The sequence below is a fragment of the Procambarus clarkii genome, chromosome 37 (assembly GCF_040958095.1).
Source record: "Procambarus clarkii isolate CNS0578487 chromosome 37, FALCON_Pclarkii_2.0, whole genome shotgun sequence".
Taxonomy (NCBI): domain Eukaryota; kingdom Metazoa; phylum Arthropoda; class Malacostraca; order Decapoda; family Cambaridae; genus Procambarus; species Procambarus clarkii.
In genome coordinates, this window is record NC_091186.1 from 37,921,963 (window position 1) to 37,935,719 (window position 13,757).

Below are 13,757 nucleotides of genomic sequence, written 5' to 3' on the forward strand. Positions count from 1 at the left end.
CATAATCACAATATCTCTGTAATCAGTTTGAACGTTAGATCCCTAGGTAAACACTTCGATGATGTTAGTGCCTTGATTGAAACTATTGGCAACAAATTCTCTTGTATTATACTTACTGAAACATGGTTGAAAGAGGATACTACTCAACTCTTTAACATGCCTAACTACTCAGCAATTCACAACTGTCGTCAACTTCAGAGAGGTGGTGGCACTGCTCTTTACTACCACCAAGAACTAACATGCTTAAAAGAAATTAGAACTAGAGACTGCTATGGGGAGTATATCTTCGCCAGCTTCAGAGTCAAGGGTGCCGAGTCTGTCCTGTCTGTGGGTGCAGTCTATAGAATTCCCAACACTGATGTGTCTGAATTCAACTCAAACCTTAGAAATCTAATACTTGATAACAGACTGAACAAAAACCACCTAATTATCGCAGGGGACTTTAATATTGACCTCTGCGAGCCAGAACACCCTACTGCTGTTAGCTTCCTCAACTGTATGAATTCCTGCTTCCTCATACCCTTAATCACTAGACCTACTAGAATCACTGATAGCACTGCCACGACTCTTGATCACATCTGGACCAACATAACCTCTCCGCTTACTTCAGGTATAATCACCGATAGCACTACAGACCACTACCCCACATTTCTCTTAACTAACATTAGCAAACCACCTCTAGAAACAAGGGAGTTAAGCTTTAGGCTGCACAATGAAACTGCTATAAACAATTTTATAACTGATGCTGATAATGTCAAATGGGAGTCCGAGTTAGGTAACATAGGGGACATCAACCTAGCAGTGCAATCTTTTCTACAAACAACTCTTAGCCTTTATAACACCCACTGTCCTAGGCTTACAAAACAAGTCACAAGCAAAAGGCTTAACAATCCTTGGCTTACAAAGGGAATACTGAAATCCATTAACAAAAAACACGACCTTGAGAAAAAGTATAGGTTAGGAATTGTCTCCAAAGAATTCTCAAAGAATTACTCATTATTGCTATCTAAGATAATTAGACGAGCCAAAACTAAATACTACGAAGATAAATTTACTCAAATAAAGAGCAACATTAAACAAACTTGGAGCACAATTTCACAAATATTGGGATCAAAGAAATCTTTAAATAATAAACCGGCTCTCCTGTCAAATAACGATGGTCAGCTTTCAGCCTCTGATTCTGATATTGAGTTCAATAGGTTCTTCTCTTCCATTGGTTCATCCCTTGCAAATGATATTCCATCTTCCAGTACTGACATTAAGGACTATCTTACAGGTAACTATCCACAGTCTCTGTACCTAAAGCCTATTAACTCCACTGACGTCAATGAGATAATCCTTTCCCTTAAAACCAAGTCTGGTGCCCTTGAGGAGATACCAACTTTAATTTACAAAAAAGCCTCCAGATCTTTAGCCCCTGCTATTGCTTTGCTCTTCAACAAGTCACTTGAACTCCAAACCTTTCCAGATATTCTAAAAAAAGCGAGAGTAACGCCTGTCCACAAATGTGGTGACCCCACAGATGTTAACAACTACAGACCTATATCAATCCTGCCAAACTTGTCAAAAAATTTTGAAAAACTTATATATAAGCAGCTTTACTCATATCTAGCCAAACTCAATATACTTAGCCCTTGCCAATATGGCTTCAGACCCAAAAAAAGCACTAACGATGCACTTATTAGTATGCTTAACTCGATTCATACAGCTCTTGATAAAAAGGAGTTCCCTGTTGGGTTATTTGTGGACCTGCGTAAAGCTTTTGATACTGTCAACCACCATAACCTTCTTCTTAAATTACATCATTATGGAGTCAGAGGACACTCCCTACAATACCTCGAGTCCTACCTTACTGACAGGCTCCAATATGTTTCTGTGAATAATACAATTTCTCCCATCCTACCCATCAACATTGGTGTTCCTCAGGGCAGCATACTTGGCCCTCTCCTCTTTCTCATCTACATTAATGACCTTCCAAATGCCTCCCAACACCTCAAACACATTCTATTTGCTGACGACACAACCTTCATTTACTCCAGTCCTGACCCTCTTGCTCTAAATGCCACAGTAAATACTGAGCTAAATAAAGTCCATCTTTGGCTAACTGCCAACAAACTCACCCTTAACATTGACAAAACTTTTTATATTCTGTTTGGCAATAAATCCTCTAGTCATATAAATCTCAAAATAAACAATACCCAAATTTGTAACAAATTAGATGGCAAATTCCTTGGCATTCTCATTGACCACAAGCTGAATTTCCAGGGACACATTCTAAATATATCAAAAAAAGTTTCAAAAACTGTGGGCATTCTTTCTAAGATCAGATATTATGTACCACGCCCTGCCCTGGTGACTCTCTATTACTCCCTTATCTATCCATATCTCAACTATGGTATTTGTGCTTGGGGTTCTACTACCCAAAATCACTTGCGTCCTCTAATTACCCAACACAAAGCTGCTATTAGAACAATATCCAACTCTGGCCCCAGACATCACTCGGTACCCCTACTCAAATCTCTGAATATGTTAGATATTAAGTCACTGCACATTCTCTCATGTGTATTATACATATATAAAACGCTAAACTATAATGCCAATCCTGATCTTAAAAGCTTCATAGAAGGTTGTAACAGAACCCATGAGCACCACACCAGAAATAAATACAGTTTTGATATTCCTAGAGTACGTCTTAATCAAACTAGAAATGCTCTGCAAATCAAGGGGCCCAGAATGTGGAATGACCTTCCCAACCATGTTAAAGACTGTACCTCTCTCAACCAGTTTAAGAAAAAAACTAAACACTACCTAATAAATTCCCTGTAATCTACCTCACTCCTCTATTGTCAACCCATGTCTGTTATTTTCTTTTCTTTTTTTTTTAATCAACACTGTCAACCTATTGTATTTGTGCTGCTTTTTCAGTCATGTTTCCCCTTTTTTTTATCTTTATTTGTATTTGTTCTCAACACTTTTTATTCTTTATGCTCAATTAGTATTAAGTTCTAGATATTAATGTTTTTCTTGTCCGAAACGCATTGCGTAATAGTGGCTTTAGGCATTGTATGTACTAGCTCTATCTATATATCAATCCATTAATGTAACATCACTTGTATGTATATACCTTACCTGAATAAACATCATCATCTGATATACATGTCCAACTCATGCTTGAAACAATCGAGGGACCCCACCTCCACAATGTTACGTGGCAATTGGTTCCACAAATCAACAACTGTTACGAACCCGGATCCAGCGTCCGAGCACGGAGCAGTGACGACCACGCCATCTGTGGGTCAGCTCCTGAAACCCCCTCCAAACGGATGACGACACCGGGTGAGGACGACGTATACTGGCCACAAGGGCCAGTTTCCAGTCCTGTGCAGCTCACAACACAGCCGCTCCTGACCTCTGGTGAGGTGGTGCTCCGACGACAGCGCCATCTATGGAGTGGATATGTCGGGCGTTTGTGTCTGAGCCCGTAAGTGAGGTGTTTTAGTGTGTTCCAGTTATTGATGACGTGTCTGCTTACAGAGTCGACCTGGGACTGCTGTGATGGAAGTTGAGTCAGTCTACCCAAGGCAGCCGTCCCCATGCCTTGTGCTTTGCTGTAGCAGCTGTGAGTCGCCTCCCGGAAGAACACTATGGTGTTACCCTGCCAGTGGAGTGGCAGTAGAAGGATTACCCTGGGACCGACTGCTGGAGACGATTATCCACTGGGGTATTGAGGACAGGAGAGTGATTTGTGGTATCACACGTGGCTCCTGACTAGGGCGTTACCCTAGTATCGCTCGTGGAGTGGCCTGACCAGCGTTGCTGGTCCGGAACCTGCCAGCAGACCTGCTGGACTTGTGGTTGACGGCCTCCACGGCGGTGCCCCCAGTGGACCTGTGTTTTGGCTGACCTGTGGCCAGGGTAGGCTCAGCTTCTCAAAGGATTCGTTGTGAGGCCACGAAAGCACCGAGGACTTAGCACCGAGAGCTTGGACCCAGAGTCTTCAGGAGAAGACGATTGTGTACAGTGTTAATACCCTTCCCCCTGTGTAATCTTATATTATTTATTTGGTGATGGTTTAATAATTATAATCTTAAGTTTTTGCCTTTATTTCCCTTCCCCTTTAAGTTACTTGCGTCACGGATCACATCCCTTGAAAGCCACTACTGGCTTGGGGTCGGATACAACTTCCTCTAACAACATCAGAGTAAGAACCCCGTTGCGTCCCGAGAGGGCCGTAACAACAACACAGTTCAGTATTTACCCAAGTGTTACGAATCCGGATTCAACGTCCGAGCCTGGAGCAGTGACAAACACGCCATCTGTGGGTCAGCTCCCGAAACCCCCGTAGAACGAACGACGACAACTAGTGAGGACAGCGTGTACTGGCCTCGAGGACCAGTTTCCAGTCTGGTTCAGCGCTCAACTCCGCCGCCCCTGACCTCTGGTGAGGTGGTGCTCCGACGACAGCGCCATCTATGGAGTGGATATGTCGGGCGTTTGTATCTGAGCCTGTGAGTGTGGTGTATTAGTGTCCCGGTTATTAATGACGTGTCTGCTTACAGAGCCGACCTGGGACCACTGTGTTGAAGGTGTAGTCAGTCTACCCGAGGCAGCCAGTCTCCATACAGTGAAGTTTGCTGCAGCTGTCGTGACGTCGTCCCCCCGGAAGAACACTGTGGTGTGTTAAGCCTGCCAGTGGAGTGGCAGTGGAAGGATTTACCCGGGACCGACGGTCGGAGACGATAATCCACTGGGGTATTGAGGACAGGAGGGTGATTGGTGATATCACACGAGACTCCTGTCTAGGGCGTACCCCTTATATCGTTCGTGGAGTGGCCGTACCAGCCTTGGTGGCTCTGTACCTGCCAGCAGACCTGCTGGACGTGTGGTTGACGGCCTCCACGACGGTGCCCCCAGTGGACCTGTGTTGTGGCTGACCTGTGGCCAGGGTAGACTCGGCGTTCTCAGAGGACACGTCTTAAGGCCACGAAGAAAGCACCAAGGAATCGGCACCGAAAGTGGTGTGGCACCAGAGTCTTCAGCAGAAGACTACAGTGAATAATCCCCTTGCATAGCATTAATACCCCTCCCCCTGTGTACTCCTTTTATATAATATTTATTTATTGGTGGTGGTCAATATATTATATTAAGTTCTTACCTTTCTTTCCCTACTCCCTTTAAGTTACTTGCGTCACGGATCGCATCCCTTGATAGCCTCTACTGGCTTGGGGCCGGATATATATCTTCCTCTAACTACATCAGAGTAAGAACCCCGTTGCGTCCCGAGAGGGCCGTAACATAATTGGCATCCCCAGCGGGATTCGTCCCCTTGTTAAGTATGTTTGACAGGGGTGGTGAAGTGGCGTAATCCCTGTATATAATTCCCCCTGTGTGACGATTGCGACGTTATACGTCCTGTGCGGTGCTCAGTGACTAAGTGCGATATTGTGCAGTGCGGTGCTCGCTGTGATTAAGCGATTAAGTGCAATATTAACTAGTGCGGTGCTCAGTGATTTAGTGCACTATTGTAGAGCGAAGTGTTCGCTTGGACTCAGTGCAATATTGGGTAGTGTGGTGCCCGAAGTGATTACGTGCAATATTGGCAAGTGCAGTGTTTGGTGCGATAAAGGGCCATATTGACGTAGAACAGTGCTCGGTGCGTTAAGTGCTAACGTGTAAGCAGTGTGTTAAGTGCAAAGTGTTCCATCTGTGACAATGGCAGACAAAGCTACCATCGATGATCTGGACGATGTTCAGGCTTTTCTGAACAGAGTGGACTGTATTGCCAGATTAAAGTATCTGAGCAAACCAGAGCTTGTACTAGTGAGCGCCTACCTGGAGATCAAGATCCGTGCCAGTGATTCCCGTGTGGAGATCTTGTCCAAGGTTCACCGGCACCTGAAGGCAGAAGAGAGACAGGAAGGCGAGACTCCTAGTACAAGGGAAGGTGAGGAGATAGCTTCCACGGAAAAAGATAAGGGCAGCGACGTTGACAGTGATGCAGGTGAGCTGAATATAAGCTTGCTAACTGTCAAAATGCGTGCCTTGGAAATTAATCGAGAAATAGAGTGGAAGAAATTAGAAATGGAAAGAGAAAGACAAGATAAAGAATTGGCGATGAGGCGTTTAGAATTAGAACGAGAAAGAGAGAGAGAAGAACGAGAAAGAGAAAGAGAAGAACGAGAAAGAGAAGAGAGAAGAGAGAGAGAAGAACGAGAAAGAGAGAGAGAAGAAAGAGAAAGAGAGAGAGAAGAACGAGAAAGAGAAGAAAAAGAAAGACAGAGACAACATGAACTAGAAGTATTACGACTAGGCGCTGGACAGAGACAAACTGGAGTAAGCGGTTTCGATCCGGTAAGGAATATCAAAATGGTCCCCAAATTCAACGAGAGGGAAGTTTCGAAGTTCTTCGCAGCCTTCGAGAAAGTCGCTGCCTCTTTGGAGTGGCCAAGGGAGAATTGGGCCATCATGATACAGTCAGTCCTGACTGGGAAGGCCCAAATCGCCTACTCTACGTTATCCCTTGACGACTCCGGCGATTACGATATGGTGAAGAAAGTGGTGCTCATGGCGTACCAATTGGTACCTGAGGCATATGAGGTACTTTTGAGGCAAAAGTTCCGAAACCTGAAGAAGACCTCAGAGCACACTTTCACCGAGTTCGCCACGATCAAGGAGCGACTTTTTCAAGAATGGTGTGCCTCTCGGAAGGTGGAGACCAGGGAAGACCTCGAACAGCTGATTCTGCTCGAGGACTTCAAGGATTGTTTATCTGGAGACCTCAAGACGTACTTAGAGGAACAGCAGGTAGAGACCTTGAGTGCAGCAGCCACCATGGCTGAAGAGTACATCCTGACTCATAGGCCGTCTGCTAAGTACGTCCCAAGGAATTACCAGCGCCGGTTTGACAGACCTCCCGACGAAGAAGAAAGACCCGTCCCACAAAGTGCTAAGAAGACGCCCCCAAGTAGCCCCCGAAGAACAAGTCCTAGTAGTCCGAAACACCGTAGTCCAAGGAGGAATATGGTGTGCTGGACTTGTGGGCAGAAAGGGCACATAGCTGCTAGGTGCCGAGGCAGAAGAGGTGGCAGCGCACGAAGGGAGGTGATGTTGATGAGCTGTGTTACATCACCAGTAGGAAACCAGTCTACGACGACGCGGGAAGGACCAAGTTTGTGGGCCCCTCACACTTCAACCGGGTATGTAACGAGTGATCATACTGGTAGATCAATTGTAGTGCTCAGAGATAGTGGAGCAGCCCAGTCCCTGATCGTGAAGAGCTCGATACCCGAGGGAGTAAGTGTGGATGGGAGACCAGAGGTTATCCTGGTTGGGTTTCCGAGAACGCAGTATATCGCCCCCTTAGTGCCAGTACATCTCGACTCGCCTTACTTCAGCGGCACCTGTGAGTTGGCAGTAGTCGATACCCTCCCTGTGGCTGGGATTGACGTGGTACTAGCCAACGACTTGGTGACCGATTGGAGCACCAATCATCCCAAGGTTGCGGACGAGTCTACCAGAACAGCAAGGTCTGAGGTAACAGGCAATGGTAATGTCCAGGTAAAGACAGACCCGGATGTAACTATGTCTAATTTGTCCTCTCCCCCGCAGATCGACAGTTATCTAGCAGTGTCTCCTGATTCTCTCGACAAGGAACATGAGGTTAAGAAGGCAGAAGTACCTGAGCTAGAAGAGAGGCCTCGTGTGCAGACACCCACGGATACCAACGAGTCTGGAGCGAAGGCTGAGGTGTGCTTGCGGTATGGCAAGTTACAGCGTGTAGTGGACCAGCCAGAGATTCCCCAGACGTCAGAGGTATGTGAGGCATGTTCTAAAGGTCTAGTGCCCTCTTTGGTCCAAGCCAGGCTAGTGGATGGTGCCGGCTATGGACATGACAAGCTCAGGAAACTTATCCCTCGACTTACCAAATGTTTCCTATCGGTATTTTGTTTTGTTCTCCTATGTGCTCTCTGTGTTCTCAGTAAGGATCAGTGGACGACCCGAAGGATGATGGCTCCCGTGAACATCGAGAAGAGGTCCCAGGGATTGGAGATTTGTACTGCAGGTGTTGCAGTTGAAGAAGGGACCTGGAAGGTAATGGTTGATACAGGAGGTACGACATGTGATAAATTGAGTGACTGTTTCCGACAGGTTGATACCCCTCGCGTGATAGCTGAGCCTCAATGCAGCGTTATGCGGAACGTTGGTCGACCTGACGGTGGCAGAGTGAATGCCATCTGCGACGTACAAGCAGCCCTGTTGGGACTAGGTGTGGACCTAGTAGAGTATGCTGTAAGTACTGTTTTACCCGCTGTCGCTATCACTCTGAATTATCAGACCCCTGTATTCCAGGTTCCTGTCTCCCTGAAGGACCATCGGACTGGCACCAGAAATGCCGTCTGTGGTCAGCCATCATCGGTGCCACGACATAGAGAAGTGTCGAGTCACCCCAGATCGTGTCAAAACCAATCCTTACTCGAGAGATGTGAGATGATGCCCCTGTTTGCCATCGCAGAGGAGGTGTGGAAGATTACGTCAGGCAGGTCATCGCCTTCAATTTTAAAGTTCCCATTGAGCCGGAATTGCCCAGTAGGACAGTTCTGTGGACGAGACAGCCTCGCTATTCCAGATCATAAAGCATGTGTGTCCATTTGGAGTTGTGTCGTCGTACTAATTTGGTTTGTGTTTCTTTTTATAGAACCCCAAACCAAATTCTTTTTGGTGGGGAGGTGTTACGAATCCGGATTCAACGTCCGAGCCTGGAGCAGTGACAAACACGCCATCTGTGGGTCAGCTCCCGAAACCCCCGCCAAACGAACGACGACAACTAGTGAGGACAGCGTGTACTGGCCTCGAGGACCAGTTTCCAGTCTGGTTCAGCGCTCAACTCCGCCGCCCCTGACCTCTGGTGAGGTGGTGCTCCGACGACAGCGCCATCTATGGAGTGGATATGTCGGGCGTTTGTATCTGAGCCTGTGAGTGTGGTGTATTAGTGTCCCGGTTATTAATGACGTGTCTGCTTACAGAGCCGACCTGGGACCACTGTGTTGAAGGTGTAGTCAGTCTACCCGAGGCAGCCAGTCTCCATACAGTGAAGTTTGCTGCAGCTGTCGTGACGTCGTCCCCCCGGAAGAACACTGTGGTGTGTTAAGCCTGCCAGTGGAGTGGCAGTGGAAGGATTTACCCGGGACCGACGGTCGGAGACGATAATCCACTGGGGTATTGAGGACAGGAGGGTGATTGGTGATATCACACGAGACTCCTGTCTAGGGCGTACCCCTTATATCGTTCGTGGAGTGGCCGTACCAGCCTTGGTGGCTCTGTACCTGCCAGCAGACCTGCTGGACGTGTGGTTGACGGCCTCCACGACGGTGCCCCCAGTGGACCTGTGTTGTGGCTGACCTGTGGCCAGGGTAGACTCGGCGTTCTCAGAGGACACGTCTTAAGGCCACGAAGAAAGCACCAAGGAATCGGCACCGAAAGTGGTGTGGCACCAGAGTCTTCAGCAGAAGACTACAGTGAATAATCCCCTTGCATAGCATTAATACCCCTCCCCCTGTGTACTCCTTTTATATAATATTTATTTATTGGTGGTGGTCAATATATTATATTAAGTTCTTACCTTTCTTTCCCTACTCCCTTTAAGTTACTTGCGTCACGGATCGCATCCCTTGATAGCCTCTACTGGCTTGGGGCCGGATATATATCTTCCTCTAACTACATCAGAGTAAGAACCCCGTTGCGTCCCGAGAGGGCCGTAACACCAAGTCTTTCCTAAATCTAAACTTATCCTGGTTATACCCATTGTTTCGTGTTCTGCGTTAGCAGATAATTTTAAGTAGGTAATTTCTATCTGAATTAATAAATGATAAAGATACATTGCAAGAGAAAAATGAGATGAGAGAGCTTAGTAAGTATATTAAAGCTCTGATTGATTACATTGACAGCTTGATTAGTAATTTAAACAAGATTAATAGACAACATACAGCAGATTGACAGCACATATAAGACAGCAATGATCACAATGGTAAAGATGTTCAGATTGGGTATATAAAGATTGGGAGACTGGGTAGCAAAAGATACAGATAAACAAGATTTATAAACACCATACAGCAGATTGACAGCACATATAAGAAAACGGCAATGATCACAATGGTAAAGATGTTCAAATTGGGAACATAATGGTTGGGAGATTGGGTAGCAATATATACAGTGCAATTTTAAGGCAACAAGTGAAAAACTATGAAGATGAAATTAGGTACTTTTTAGTATTACATAAGAACAAAGGCAACTGCAGAAAGCCTTGGCCCATACGAGGCAGCTCCTATTTATAACCACCCAATCCCACTCATATACTTAAGAACATAAGAACAAAGGCAACTGCAGAAGGCCTGTTGGCCCATACGAGGCAGCTCCTATTTATAACCACCCAATCCCACTCATATACATGTCCAACCCATGCTTGAAACAATCGAGGGACCCCACCTCCACAATGTTACGCGGCAATTGGTTCCACAAATCAACAACCCTGTTACTGAACCAGTATTTACCCAAGTCTTTCCTAAATCTAAACTTAATCAAATTTATACCCATTGTTTCGTGTTCTGTCTTGTGTTGATACTTTTAATACCCTATTAATATCCCCTTTGTTATGTCCATTCACCCACTTGTAAACCTCTATCATGTCACCCCTAACTCTTCGCCTTTCCAGTGAATGCAACTTAAGCTTTGTTAATCTTTCTTCATATGAAAGATTTCTAATTTGGGGAATTAACTTAGTCATCCTACGCTGGACACGTTCAAGTGAATTTATATCCATTCTATAATATGGCGACCAAAACTGAACTGCATAATCTAAATGGGGCCTAACTAGAGTAAGATATAGCTTGAGAACCACACCAGGTGTCTTGTTACTAACGCTGCGATTAATAAATCCAAGTGTCCGATTTGCCTTATTACGAACATTTATGCATTGATCCTTTTGTTTTAAATTCTTACTAATCATAACTCCCAGATCCCTTTCGCAATTCGACTTCGCAATCTCAACACCATCTAGCTCGTATCTTGTAACCCTATCATCATTACCCTCTCACTGTGACTGCAGTCAGGTGCAGTCACAGTGAGAGGTTGTGCTAGCTGGAGCTCCGATTCTAATAACATTATTATTGCAATAATGGAGGGATTAGTGAGGGATTTGGTGAGTATGGTTGGAGCTCTGAGAGCAGAGATGGATTCCCTGCGGGAGGAGGTACGACGGCTGGGACTTCGGGAGGAAACGAAGGAGGAGGCCAGTGTTGACGGGACCTCATTAAGAAGGACTGACGGGACCAGTATTAAGAAGTCCTCGTCTTGGCAAGTTGTGAAAGACAGGGGTCTTAAGAAGACCTTGGCAAAACCGACAACTAATAGCCTTCACCTAAGGACTTTTAATGCATTTGACGTATTATAGGACGAGTGCTGTGTTGAACCTGTTGTTCAACGAGGTGGCAAAGACAAAGTAACGAGGAGCATTAAAGCGCAGGTCCCTCAAACTGCTCGATAGGAAAAGGGAGGATCGAAGCGAATTTTGGTTGTGGGAGATTCCCAGGTGAGGTATTTAGACAGAACGTTTTGTGCCAGAGATAGGGGGAACAGATTAAGGGTTTGCTACCCGGGAGCTGGAATTGGTGATATTGTTGGAAACATGAATGATATTATGACAGGAAATGGGAACAAACCCATTATTTGTATTAGTGCAGGGGGTAATGATGTTGGACGAGTTAGGAGTGAAGAACTAATACAGAGATTCAGGACAGCCATTGAATTAGTTAGGAGCAAGGGAGGAATCCCGATCATATGTGGCATTCTTCGAAGAAAGGGAGTGGGAAATGAATGGATGTCAAGGGCACTTGGTGTCAATTGCCGGCTGGAAAGATATTGCAAATCAAATGCAATATCTTTCATAGACAACTGGGAACACTTCTATGGAAGAAATGAAATGTATGCTCGTGATGGGGTGCATCTATCGAGAGCTGGGGTTGTTGCTGTTGCGAACTCGTTGGAAGAAGTGGTTACAGGTGTTTGTTTGGATTTAAACTGTTAGTAGATAGAGGTATGGGAATTGATTTGGAGGAAGGAGATAATAAAAGTATGTGTTTGTGGGAGAAAGGAATTGGCAAAATGATCAGGGAAAGAGAAGGGCCTCAAAATAACAATTCACTTAGGGTATATTACACTAACAGTAGAAGTCTAAGATATAAAATTAACGAATTAAATGCTCTTGTCTGCACAGAAAAAATAGATATTATTGCACTTACCGAAACGTGGATGAATGTAGAAAATAGAGAACTATTAGCTGAATATCAGATAAATGTATTTAAACTATTTCACACAGATAGATATATTAGACGAGGAGGGGCAGTAGCCATATATGTTAAGGACAATTTGAAATGTAGTCTCAAAGAGGGAATCAAAACAGAGCCACACACAGAAACTATTTGGATAGAATTAAACGAAAAAGCTAATAATATTATAATAGGAGTAATATATAGGCCACCAAATTTAGACAGAATGGAAGCAAAGCACCTATGGGATGAAATATCTAGGGCATCTAGATCTAACAGTATTTATGTCATGGGTGACTTTAATTTTAGCAGAATAAACTGGTTGAACAAAACAGGGAATAGTGAAGCAGAAGATTTTCTAGAATTAATTGACGATTGCTTTCTTACGCAACACATTAAGGATCCAACACGGGAAAATAATATTTTAGATTTAGTGTTAACTAACAGGGAAACGCAAATTAATGACATCGAAATAGGGAGTGAGCTAGGGAGCAGTGATCACAAAGAAATCAGATTTAGCATAGAATGGAATAGACCAGTAGGAGAAAATTCTGTTAAAGTGCCAGATTTTCGAAAAGCTGATTTTAATAGCCTAAGAAATTTTTTGGGTCAAATTGATTGGAAAGTCTTGGGTATGGGGTGTGGGCCGGTCTTGGAGCGAGACATGAACCCAGCGATAGGTGACTTAAATGGGGATTTCGATGTGGATTCAATATATAACTTATTTAAGAATATTCTAAACAAAGCACAGGAACGTAGTATACCATACAAATTGAATAGATCGAATACTAATGACCCAAAGTGGATAACAAAGAATTTGAAGAACCTTATAGGTAAAAAGAGAGCTTGGTACAAAAGGATTAAAAATGGGGAGGTCACTTTAGAACAGGAATTCGTACAACTGGTTAGAAATGTTAAAAATGAGATAAGGAAAGCAAAAAGAAACTATGAAGTTCGCATAGCAGGGAAAGCAAAGACAAATCCTAAAGGGTTTTTTCAGTTATATCGTACTAAGACTGGGGGAAAGGATAAGAACATAAGAACAAAGGTAACTGCAGAAGGCCTATTGGCCCATACGAGGCAGCTCCTATTCTATAACCACCCAATCCCACTCATATACTTGTCCAACCCGTGCTTGAAACAATCGAGGGACCCCACCTCCACAATGTTACGCGGCAATTGGTTCCACAAATCAACAACCCTGTTACTGAACCAGTATTTACCCAAGTCTTTCCTAAATCTAAACTTATCCAATTTATATCCATTGTTTCGTGTTCTGTCCTGTGTTGATACTTTTAATACCCTATTAATATCCCCCCGGTTATGTCCATTCATCCACTTGTAAACCTCTATCATGTCACCCCTAACTCTTCGCCTTTCCAGTGAATGCAACTTAAGCTTTGTTAATCTTTCTTCATATGAAAGATTTCTAATTTG